Here is a 12,286-nt window from a genome sequence, read left to right as displayed (position 1 = left end):
ATCCATGCACCCAACCAGTTATCGACAAAAGGCATTTTCTCCAGGCCAGGCGATGCTTTGGACTCGAGGAAGAGTCATCCACTGTTTCTTCCTCAACTTCTACCTATCAGAGACTGCAGAGGCTAGATTCCCCTGTATTGAGCTCTAATCCCACCAAGACCACCTCAACCCTGTAGTTATCACCTTTACCTCACTCATCCCCAACTTCCTTCTCTTATATGGTCCACAGTGGCATCCTCATCTACAGTGATTAGCTTCTATGTGAATCCCAGTGAAAATCCTAATCTACATAAACTGCATCTCCAAATCATAAAATAGGTGCTGAGGAAAAGTTCTTGTTTACATTTTGGCTAAGAAGGCAGGTACAATTGGATGGTCACCATTTTGCAACCCGTAAGGAAATAACGGGTTTAGGCATTAAGATCAAACCTGCTGATGCCAGGAAAAGAGAGATGATCACAGACTAGATGCCCCTTTGTGCATCGTCATAAATAACCATGATGCTGCCAAAGCACCAAACCTGGATCTGTTGAAGTCTCTAGAGTCAACCCTCCATTAAAGAAAACACCGAGGACAAAGGAAACAAAAGTTACATGGCACTAAGGGAATAGAGTTAGCAAAGGCCAGACTGTGGGAAACTCTAGCAGACAAATGATCCAGTTTCTTCTTCAACAATTGCAACCTGCAAAATGACAAGAGAAAGAAACTACAGATTAAAAAAAATCTTTGGTGACATAGTAATTGATCACAGGGTAGATTTTATTGAAATCCAAATTCAAACAAAATTTCTTTTAAATATGTTTTTATTGAGATTTCATCACACACCATACAGTCCATCCAAAGTACACAATCAATGGCTCACAACATCATCACATAGTTGTATATTTATCACCATGATCATTTTTGGAACATATACATCACTCCAGAAAAAGAAATGAAAAGAAAAAAAAACATACATCCCATACCCCTTACCTCTCCCTCTCATTGACCACTAGTGTTGCAATCTACCCAATTTATTTTTACCCCTTACACTGCCCCCCTCAAATATTTATTTATTTTTTGTCCTTATTTTTTTACTCATCTGTCCATACTCTGGTTAAAGGGAATGTCAGCTACAAGATTTTCACAATCACATGGTCACATTGTAAAAGTACAGCTATATAGTTATATAATTGCCTTCAAGAATCAAGATGTTTTCATTTGTTAATGCTGCCAGAGATGCAATATATCAGAAATGGGTTGGCTTTTATAAAGGGAATTTATTAAGTCACAAGTTTACAGTTCTAATGCCATAAAAATGTCCAAACTAAGACATCCATAGAATGATACCTTGACTCAAGAAAGGGCCAATGACATTCAGGGTTTCTTTCTCAGCTGGAAGGCACATGGCAATGTCTGCTGGCTTCTCATTTCAAATCACTTCCCTGGGGGCATTTTCTTTCTGTGTCTACCAAGATCTCTGCATGTGTCAGCTCTGAAGCTTTTTCCAAAATTGTATCCTCTTAAAGGACTCCAGTAAGTGACCCACCTTGAATGGGGAAAGACGCAGCTCCACGGATACCACCCAATCAAAATGCCTCACCCACAATTGGGTGGGTGACATCTCCATGAAAACAACTTAATCAAAAATATCCTACCCAAGAACATTGAATTAGGATTAAAGAACATGACTTTTCTGGGCTATGCAGCAGTTTCAAACTGGCACACAAGTCTACTAGGATGCAGTTCAACAGTTTCAGGTACTTCCCTCTAGACACTCCAATATGTAAGGCCTGGCCCCATAGCCTCTGGCTAGAAGGCCCCCACCTGAACTAAAACCCGTGAACATCCAGGCATACAGCTGTTCAAACTCAGCCAATCAGGACCTGCCCTGACAAACAAAGGACCCCACTGCACACGGCCCGTAGCTATGCCCACTGCACACGGCACCCACCCCCCCCCCACCCCCCCCACCCCACCCCGCCAAGTCCTGTAGCTATGCCCCTGGCCCTAAAGCACGTGAAACTCCTAATCTACCACAGGAGGCCCCTTAGGCATCATCAGCACCCCCACTAGCTAGCCTATATCTAGCCCTGCTGCCCCTAGGGGGATGCGACTTCCCCGGCCCGCACCCTGAGCACACGGACCCGGGAACCTCGCCTGGGACAATAAATTTTTAAACTCGGACTCAGTTTCTCTGATTTCTCAGTCAGCTACCATCTAAAACCTGACACAATACACCATAAAGTAAAATAAAATATCTATGTAGTGCATAAGAATAACCTCCAGGATAACCTCTCAATTCTGTTTGAAATCTCTCAGCCACTGAAATTTTATTTTGCTTCATTTCTTCCCTTTTGGTCAAGAAGGCTTTCTCAATTCCACCATACCAGGTCCTGACTCATCCCCTGGAGTCCTATCCCACATTGCCAGGGAGATTTATACCCCGGGGAGTCATGTTCCACATTGTGGGGGAGGGCAGTGAATTCACCTGCCGAGTTGGCTTAGAAAGACAGGCCACACCTGAGTATCAAAAGAGGTTCTCTGGGGGTAACTCTTAGGCATAATTATAAGTAAGCTTAGCTTCTCCTTTGCAGGAAAAAGTTTCACAAGAGTGAGCCCTAAGATTGAGGGTCTATTAAATTGGCCATCCCCAGTGCTTGTGAGAGTATCAGAAATTCCCCAGATGGGGGAAGTTTAATATTTCCTCTTTCTCCCCAGTTCCCCAAGGGGACTTGGCAAATGCTGTTTTATTCTCTGCCCACATTACTCTGGGATCTATTGGGGCATCACACTAACTTGTACAAACCAACAAGATCTCACTCCCTGTTCAAGATTCCATCTAGTTATAGTTCAAATAAATAAACTTAAAAAAAAACATTTATAAGACATTGGGAAATATAAATACTGGCTAGATATTTGATTATATAAGGAATTATTATTGATTATCTTTGTGTGAGAGTGGTATTACAGTTATATTTTAGGAGAGGGGTCTTTCTTTTTAGAGATATATACTGAAATATTTACCGATGAAATAATACAATGCTTAGGATTTACTCCAAAATCATCTGAGAAACAGATGGGAGGTGTCATAGGTTGAATGATGGACCCCAGAAAAGCGTGTTGTTAATCTAGACCCGTTCCTGTGTGTGGGGGGTCTTAATGGTATTTCTTAAGGCGTTATAGAGATGGCCGCAAGGTAGACTAATAACAGAGAAGAGCAGAAGCCTGGAGTCAATGGAAACTCGAAGAATAAGGAAGACACCCTGTGTGCATTGCTGTGTAATAGAAAAAAAGTCAAGGACACACGTGTCATCATCACCAACAGCAGAGTGCCACAGCCTTGAGGGAGAAAGCCTTGCTGACACCTCTGTCTTGGACTTCTCCTAGCCCTAAAACTGTGAGCCAATACGTTCTCATTGTTGAGGCCAATCCACTGTCAGGTATCTGTTTTAGTAGCTGGGAAACTCAGACAGGAAGGGTTACAGGTGACTAGAGAGTGTTCACTGTTGAAAGTCATCAAATCTGGGTATGAGTCCATAGAGTTTGATATGATTTCTGCTTTTTTGTATATATTTGAAATGTACCATAGTTCTTAAAATCATACAAAATAGTTGCTTAAAAGAGATTCATTAATTTAACAAGTGCTTGTATAACCCCTTCTATGTGTTGTCACTATTTCAGTCCTTGAAACACATTTTTACAAGGCAAAGAGTCCTGCCTTGGTGGAGCTTCCATTCTTCGGGTCGAGGGGTGGCGGGTTGCGTAGATCACAAATAATAAACATGATAAATAAACAAAGTACATAGTATGTTAGAAGTGCTACAGTCTAGGAGGATTGGGGGAGTGAGTAACTTGTGATTTTAGACTGGATGGTAGTGACATTTGTGCAAGACTTGACGGAGATGAGGGAGTTAGTCACATGGGTATCTGGGGGAAGAGCAAGACCAGGAGAGGAAACAGACAATGCAAAGGCCATGAGGCAGAAATGCAACTGCAATGTTTGAGCAACAGATAGGATACTGTTGTGGCTGGACTAGAGTGAGTTTGGAGAAGAGCAGCTCAGAAGAGGGGTCAGAGATGTAAGAGTACAGTGATGGAGCATGGAAGGCCCCACAGATCCTCTTAAGGATTGTGGCTTTTACCCTGAATGAGATGGAGAGCCAAGCTGACTTGTGGAATGAGAACGGCCATGATCTAACAGTTTTGAAAGAATCACTTTGGCTTTTATGTTGCGAATAGACTGTAGGAGGCAGTAATGGCAACAGAAACCTCCTTTAGTAAGCTTCTAAGAACAAGGGATGGTGACTTGGTGTTCTAGTTTGCTAGCTGCCAGAATGCAATATGCCAGAAATGGAATGGCTTTTTAAAAAGGGAATTTAATAAGTTATAAGTCTATATAAATGTCCAATTTAAGGGATCCAGGGAAAGATAGCTTGGTTCAAGAAGGTCGATGACGTTCAACGTTTCTCTCTCAGCTGGAAGGGCATGTGGCGAGCATGGCAGCATCTGCTGGCTTTCTCGTGGCTCTGCAAAGGGACTCTCTCCAAATGTTACTTCTTTTAAAGGATTCCAGTAAGCAACTCCAACTTCAATGGGTGGAGATACACCTCCATGGAAATCATCTAATCAAAAGTTACCACCCACCATTCGGTGGATCACATCTCCATGGGAACAATCAAAATGCTCCCACACAGCAATATTGAAAGAGGATTAAAGGACATGGCTTTTCTGGGGCCCACCACAGATTCAAACCAGCACACTCCATCTGGAGTGATGACACTGGGGATGGTCAGAAATGGTTGAATATTGGAAATATTTCAAAAGGGGAGCCACCAAGATTGGGAGTGGGGTGGGGGCACGGTTAGTGACTCCAAGGATTTTAGCCTAAGCAATTCCATTCCAACTTACTCAGTTAATGGAGTTGATATAGAATTTCCATTTCTCTCTCATGTATGGTGAGTCCAGAGTAAGGCATCCAGGCATCCAGTATGGTGTTGGCCTCAGAGCCAGGTTATTGGCAGCTTTCTCCTCCACCACCCCTAGGGTGTGGCACCCATCTCCAGGGCCCAGGATGGAACTCAATCACCACATCCACACTCCAAACAACAGGATGAGGAAGGTAGGAAGAAGGGGCAAATGACATTTCCAGCTGTACTTTAAGAATATTTTCTGGAAGCTGCCACACAATATTTCTGCTTTTATCTATTGGCCAGAACTTAGCCTCCTTTCAGGAGGTCCTGGGAAATGTCACCTTTATTCCAGCAGCCATGTGTCCAACTAAAAACTGGATTTTATTAGTAAAGAAAAGGGAGAGAATGGATATTAGGGTAACCTTGTACAGTTTTTGTCATACAGTCTTTGTCATATCTAACCAGTTGCCCAAAGCAGAACTTCAGTTATTCATAGCTGCTTATCTTCCTCAGCTCAAGTAGTATCAGTTTTTCCTCCTCAATAAACTGAATAGTCTGCTGCTCACCAGCTTGAGTTTTGAAGTCAGACAAACCTGAATTTAACCCCCTGTTCTGTCCCTTATTAGCTGTGTGATCTTACACTTCTCTTGGGATTCTTCATGTAAGCTCCCCAGACTTGGAACACCCTTCACTCCCTAGTAAACTCCTAATCATCCCTCAAACCCAATCCAAATGGCCTCTCCTTGGGGAAGCCATCTTTGACTTTGTCAGCGTGATATGTCTCTACCTCCCTTCCTGATCTATTCTTCCCTAAGTACTATGTCTAATTCATCTGTGTGCCTAGCACACTATCGACACTCAAAAAAATGTTTCTTGAGTTTAACTGTATTTCCAAACACTTAAATGTTTGCATTAGTAAGAATTAAATAAATGATACCTGTTGTTTTCCTTGTGGTTACTATTACCATTATGACAATTATTTTTACTGCCATGTGTCTAATTGCTTAGCTCTTAATCCAAATGTTTGTAAAGCAAGTGAACACAGTCAAAACTCGCCCAAGAAAACCCAACTCATGAGCAGTCTTTGGAAAGTGGCCAAAATAAGAAGTGATGTTTTTATGGGGGCTGGCCACCCTCCCGCAGCTAAATGGATCTTCATTTATTCAGTGCGTACAGCCTGGAGCATAAAAGCAGGGACGCTTGATAAAACTTCCATCTTCTTTCCAAAGCCTTAAATCAAAGAGAAATTTGCTTGCAGCATCAACTCTTGAGTCTTAAAAAAGCAATACATTAGCATCAACAATGGGATTAATTAGGCTTTCCTGGAAGCTGTTCAAACAAAGGATTGTACAGTTCTCTAGGAAGGTCAGGCTTTTTCATTCTTTTCTGCAGCAGTTTAACAGTTATCACTTCTGTGCAGGCTCAAGCACTACCACAGGCAGGGGACCCTTGGTCCACAGCCTTGGGCTCTGATGAGATCGGATACCTGGTTCCCAGGTGAAGGAATTGAAGAGCCAGGCATCTTGGGCATATGGGGGAAGATAGGTCCCAAGTCCTAGGACTGGAGGCTAATGGAAAGACCAAGGGCTTTGAAATCCAGTAGAAGCTCTGCCAATCACCACCCTGAGCTTCATTTTTCTCCTCGGTGAAATGAAAGTGACTCTTTCTAGAAAAGCAAGGTTGCCGCTGGATGACTGAGCATACAAACAAAAAACAGCCAGAATATATATATATATCCACAGCCCTTACCCACAATCTGCAACAACCAATCCAGGAAGCCAAATTCCAACCTTTGTAGCAATCAACTACAAACTACAACTAAAAAGTTGCTTAATCAGTAACTTCCAGCTTCCTTAATTTTGGCTCCTACTTCCAATTTAGGACCAAACAAAGAAAGCCAAGTATGCTTCCCTAACCAATCCCATTTTTAGTTAGCCCACCTTCAGCGTCCCCAAGCCAATAGCTCCTGATCAGGGTACATTAAAGTTTTCCCTTTTGTCCACTGTAAAGCTTTTACACTCTGCCTTTGAGTCTCTGCCAAACCCAACTGATGGTGCCTGACTCCTTTGCTAGGGCAAAGTTTGAATAACAAGCCTTTGCTTGGTCTCATTTAAGTAGTCTTTATTTATTTCCATACCTGTTGTAGTTTGCTAGCTGATGGAATGCAACACACCAGAAACGGATTGGCTTTTAACAAAAGGGGATTTATTTTTGTTAGTTCTTCAGAGGAAAGGCAGCTAACTTTCCACTGAGGATCTTTCTTACGTGGGAAGGCACAGGGCAATCTCTGCTGGCCTTCTCTCCAGGCCTCTGGGCTCCAGCAACTTTCCCCAGTGTGATTTCTTTCTGCATCTCCAAAGGCCTGGGCTGAGCTGCGAGTACTGAGATGAGCTATGCTGAGCTGCTTGGGCTGTGCTACATTGAACTCTCTCATTTAAGCACCAGCCAGTTAAATCAAATATCATTCATTACAGCAGGCATGCCTCTTAGCAGACAGAAATGTAATGAGCAACAGATGAGGTTCATGTACCATTGGGTCACATCCACAGCAACAGAACTAGGTACCTTCACCTGGCCAAGTTGACAACTGAATCTATCACAATACCATAAAGGTTAAAAGAGGTAATGTGGTTTTCCCCAACTTCAGTCACTTGTACACCATCATGGTGTACCTCCTTTGCTATTAATTACTGCATATTTTTCTTTTAATCTATGCATTTTAGGAGGAAATATATTATTACTTTATGTAGAGAAAAACAAGACTTTCTAATTACATGCCAAAAAGTATTGAAATAATATAGTGATTTGGAGCTACATACCCTAGAGAAACATGTTCTTAAATTTAATCCTTTCCTTTGGGTTTGAACTTTTGTAAATAGGATGAAGTTATCTCAGTTAAGGTGTGGCCCAGGATGGGTCTTTATTCTATTACTGAAGGCCTTATAGAAAATCATAAGACCACAGAGAGTAGAAAAGCCACAGAGGGAGCAATCAGAAGCTGAAGGTCAGTGGAACCCAAAAAGAGGAAGGAAAGGCCACCATATGCATTGCCATGTCACAGAGCCCAGGACCAAGGATCTCCAGCAGCCAGTCTTAGAACACCAGTCTTGGGGAAGACAGCATCACCTTACTGATGCCTTGATTTGGACTTCTCCTAGCCTCAAAACCATGAGCCAATACATTCTCACTGTTTAAGCCAACCCATTGCAGGTTATTTGCTTTAGTAATGAGGAAATTAAAACAAATAGCTATTAAAATATTTTTTTAATTCATGTACCACCTCAGATCATCCCATTAATCACCAAGGCCTTATGTAAGCCAGGTGTCTTAAGAAGACTGTGATACTGTGTGATCAACAATGTCATCCTGATCAGATGAGGAAAGAGAAGTGTAACAAATAAGGTATCAGTGGCAGAGAGAGTTCAAATAGAGTTGAGAGGCTACTCTGAGGCTATTCTTGGGTAAGTTTCAGTTAGACATTGCTACCTATCATAGCTTGCCAACCCCCAACCAAAACTGTTCCTGCCAATCCTAAAGAACACTAGGCCATTATATAAAATTCCACAAAGGGTCCATGCACTAGGGTGACTTTCCAGAAACCTACAATCTCCAGATGGGTCCCTGGACCAGATAAGTCCTTAAATGCAGAGGGGCCAGTGTCTCCAGAACATCAACTAGTTCCATGTTGTTATCCCACATTATTGATAACCCCTTCCAACATGAAAAGGTTAGAATAGGCACAGCCCAAATACCCCCTAAAGAGTGGAAGAAAGATCAAAGGCGATAGTGGAGTTATATAGAGAAGGTAGGATTTAACCAAGTATGATTGCAGAATCATTGTATTGATATTTCTTTTAGTCTCCAGTATCTTAGAGCAGCTAGAAGTCAAAACCTAAAATGGTGGAACTGTAACCATACCAAACTCTGAAATCTGTTCTACAACTAAGTGTTGTGCTCTGCTTTGAAATTTATTGCTTTTTTGTATATATGTTATTTTTCACAAAAAGAAACAAAAGTCAATTGTGATAATGAATGCACAGCTATATGATGATATTGTGAACTATTGATTGTACACTTTGAATGATTACATGATATGTAAGTATATAATATATGTCAATAAAAATAAAAGGCTATGATAGTGTCTGTAAAGAGAAAAATTTTCCTGGGACACAGGGTTGGTCTTTGAGTAGTTAGGCAAATCTTATCCTCCCTTTCTCTCCCCAATTCTACCCACCTAGAGTTCCACTATTATCTCTGAGAAGAGCAGTCTCCTTACCATCCTAAAATGTAGACAAACACAGCCGTGGTACCTGGGTCCCAAGGCATCCCGGGAGGCATATTAACCTATACGGTAGCTGTGGTTCACGCATATGCAGCTCTGTGTGATGGTTCAGGTGCATTGAAGGAAGCTAGACTGGTCCATTTTTCCTGTCTCATTTTGATTGGACCACAGTGCTCTTTTCTTCAGAATTCCCATTTATAGTCTCTATTTTGTTTTGAATTCCTGTAACATCAGTCTTTATATGCAAGAGACAGAAAAAAATATTCTTATTGGATTTATTTGTTAATAATAGGAACCTATAGGCTCACATCTCTGGATAGTCCATTGGCTTCTGGTAAGGTTTGATCCAGGGCTAAAATGATGGGACCAAGATTAGCTTCTCTCTCTATTTATTAGCCTTGTCCTTCGGCATGGATTCTTTCTCTGTAGGCTCTTCCTTCATGGTCAAAGCTCTCCAAGCACTCATGTACCTAGAATCAAATGTAGCAGAAAATCATAAGCCTCTCTAACCTGGTGTCATGGTCAGGTTCATGTGTCAACTTGGCTAGGTGGTGGCACCTGTTTGTCTAGTTGGGCAAGTGCTGGCCTGTCTTTTGCTATGAGGACATTTCATAGAATTAAATCATGATCATGTTGACTACATCCACAGCTGATTCCATTTATAATCAGCCAAGGGGAATGTCTTCTTTAATGAATGATGCTTAATCTAATCACTGGAAGAGCTTTAAGGAGGACTCAGAAGAGACAGTCTCTCTTCCTGCTTTGGCTGGCGAGTCTCTCCTGTGGAGTTTGTGCAGACCCTCCATTGGAATCATCAGCTTCACAGCCTGCCCTACAGATTTTGGACTCTGTTCCCATGGTTATGTGAAGCACTTTTATAAATTTTATATTTATGAATATTTCCTGTTGATTCCGTTTCTCTATAGAACCCTAACCAATACAACTTGGTACCAGGAGTGGTTCTTAGGAAACAGAATATTAAAAATGGGTTTTTATGAACAGTTTTCTACTCTGACTGGACTCAAAGGCACTAAGGACTCTGATTCCCATAATTAGAATGACATTGCCAATTCATGGAGTGAGTGGGTAAAAGAGATAGTCAAAATATCACCATTTGATTCTCCTAATGCTTCGCTTGTACGAAGCCAGGCCCTGGAAGATGTTTTTGACATCTTTATGGAGTTTTATGGAAATAGGAAGTATAGAGATGTTGGTTGGTTGTTGTTAGATACAAATACATTAATGAGTGACAGGGATGAGCTTAAGGCTTCAAACAAGAAGCTTAGGCACCATCCGACAGATGTAGACATTTCTGTGAGTGTCCTGAAGGAAAATCTTATTTCCTGTAGCTGTAGCCTTGAGATCTTCAAAAATCAGACTCAGAATCTTATTGTTAGAGCAGCAACTTTACAACATAAACTGAAATCTCAATATTTGATGGTGTCTGCTGTTAAAGCAAGGGCATTGATTGGAAAGGAGTGTGACCCTGAAAAACGAGATGGTGACATATGGATGGATAATGATGTCGGTGGTGAGGTTGAAACCCTAGGTCACGCTGAGCCTTCTCTAGATAACCCTGTAATAGTCTGCCCTGAAGACATAACTGCCCCACCTCCAGCCTGCCTTGAGGAGTTGGCCACCCAACTTCCTCCTGAAGGGATTAGCCCTAGAGTGATTAATACTATTTCACTAGATGAAACTGCAAATGCATGCCCTGAAGCAAATGAATTAGAAGGGACTTTTAATTCTTTTCATGACCCACCTTCACCACCCCTCATTTCTTCGGGAACTATAACTAGACTAAAGTTCCAACAAGCCCTTAAAGGTGAGGTACAAAGCATCACACTTGAGTAGGTACATTATACTCCAAAAGAACTGTGTGAGTTTCTCAATTTATACAGACAGAAATCAGGGAAATATGTGTGACAATGGATTAAAAGGGTGTGGGATAATGGTGGGAGGGATATAAGGTTGGGCCAGGCTGAATTTATTGATTTTGGGCCACCAAGCAGAGATTCTGCATTCAATGTTATAGCTCAAGGGGTTAGAAAAGGCATTAACAATTTGTTTGGGTGGTTGGTTGAAACATGGATCAAAAGGTGGCCAACTTTAACTGAGGTTGAAATGCCAGAACTGCCCTGGTATAATGTAGATGAGGGGATCCATAGGTTTAGAGAGATTAGAACATTAGAGTGGATTTATCATGCAAAGCCTGCTCTTACACCCCAGGAATGTCCGGAGGATGCACCTTTTACCAGAACATTGAGAAATAAATTTGTGAGACTAGTACCATCATCTCTGAAGAGCTCTATAGTTGTACTTTTCTGCAGGTCAAATATTACGAAGGGAACTGCTGTCACTGATCTGGAATCCTTAAACACATGGGGATGACAGGATCCCAAGTTGGCAGAAGACAGGTGGCAGCACTTAATCGCCAAAGATAGGATGGACGTGGTTATTATAATAGACAGCAGACTCAAAGCAGGAGTCAAAATAACCTGACTCGCACAGATTTGTGGTGTTGACTAGTAAATCATGGGGTTCCTAGAAATACAATAGATGGGCAGTCTATTAAATTCTCATTTGAGCTGTATAAACAAGAGTTCTAGGTCAAGTGAACAGAAGTATAACTTGAATTACAAAAACACAGGGTCACAGCCCCTTAATCAATTTCCAGACTTAAGACAGTTTACAGACCCAGAGCCCCTTGAATGAGTGGGAAGCCAGGTTCCTTTGGGGGAGAGCCCTGTTACACTGCCACAAATCCATACTGTTAATCTTCTTTTAAGCCTTCCCCAAGGAGACTGATGGCCTTTTACCAGGGTAACTGTGCATTAGGGAAAAGGAAATGATCAGATATTTCAGGGATTATTAGACAGTGGTTCAGAAGTGACATAAATTCCAGGGGACCCAAAACATCACTCTGGTCCACCAGTCAGTGTGGGGGCTTATGGAGGTCAGGTAATCAATGGAGTTTTAGCTCAGGTTCATCTCACAGTGGGTCCATTGGGACCTCAGACCCATTCTGTAGTTGTTTCCCCAGTTCCAGAATGTATAATTGGAATAGACATATTTAGCAACTGGCAAAATCCCCACGTTGGTTCTTTAATTC

The sequence above is a fragment of the Tamandua tetradactyla genome, chromosome 20 (genome assembly GCF_023851605.1).
Source record: "Tamandua tetradactyla isolate mTamTet1 chromosome 20, mTamTet1.pri, whole genome shotgun sequence".
In the NCBI taxonomy this organism is placed as follows: Eukaryota; Metazoa; Chordata; class Mammalia; order Pilosa; family Myrmecophagidae; genus Tamandua; species Tamandua tetradactyla.
Note: the sequence above shows the minus strand (reverse complement) of the source record.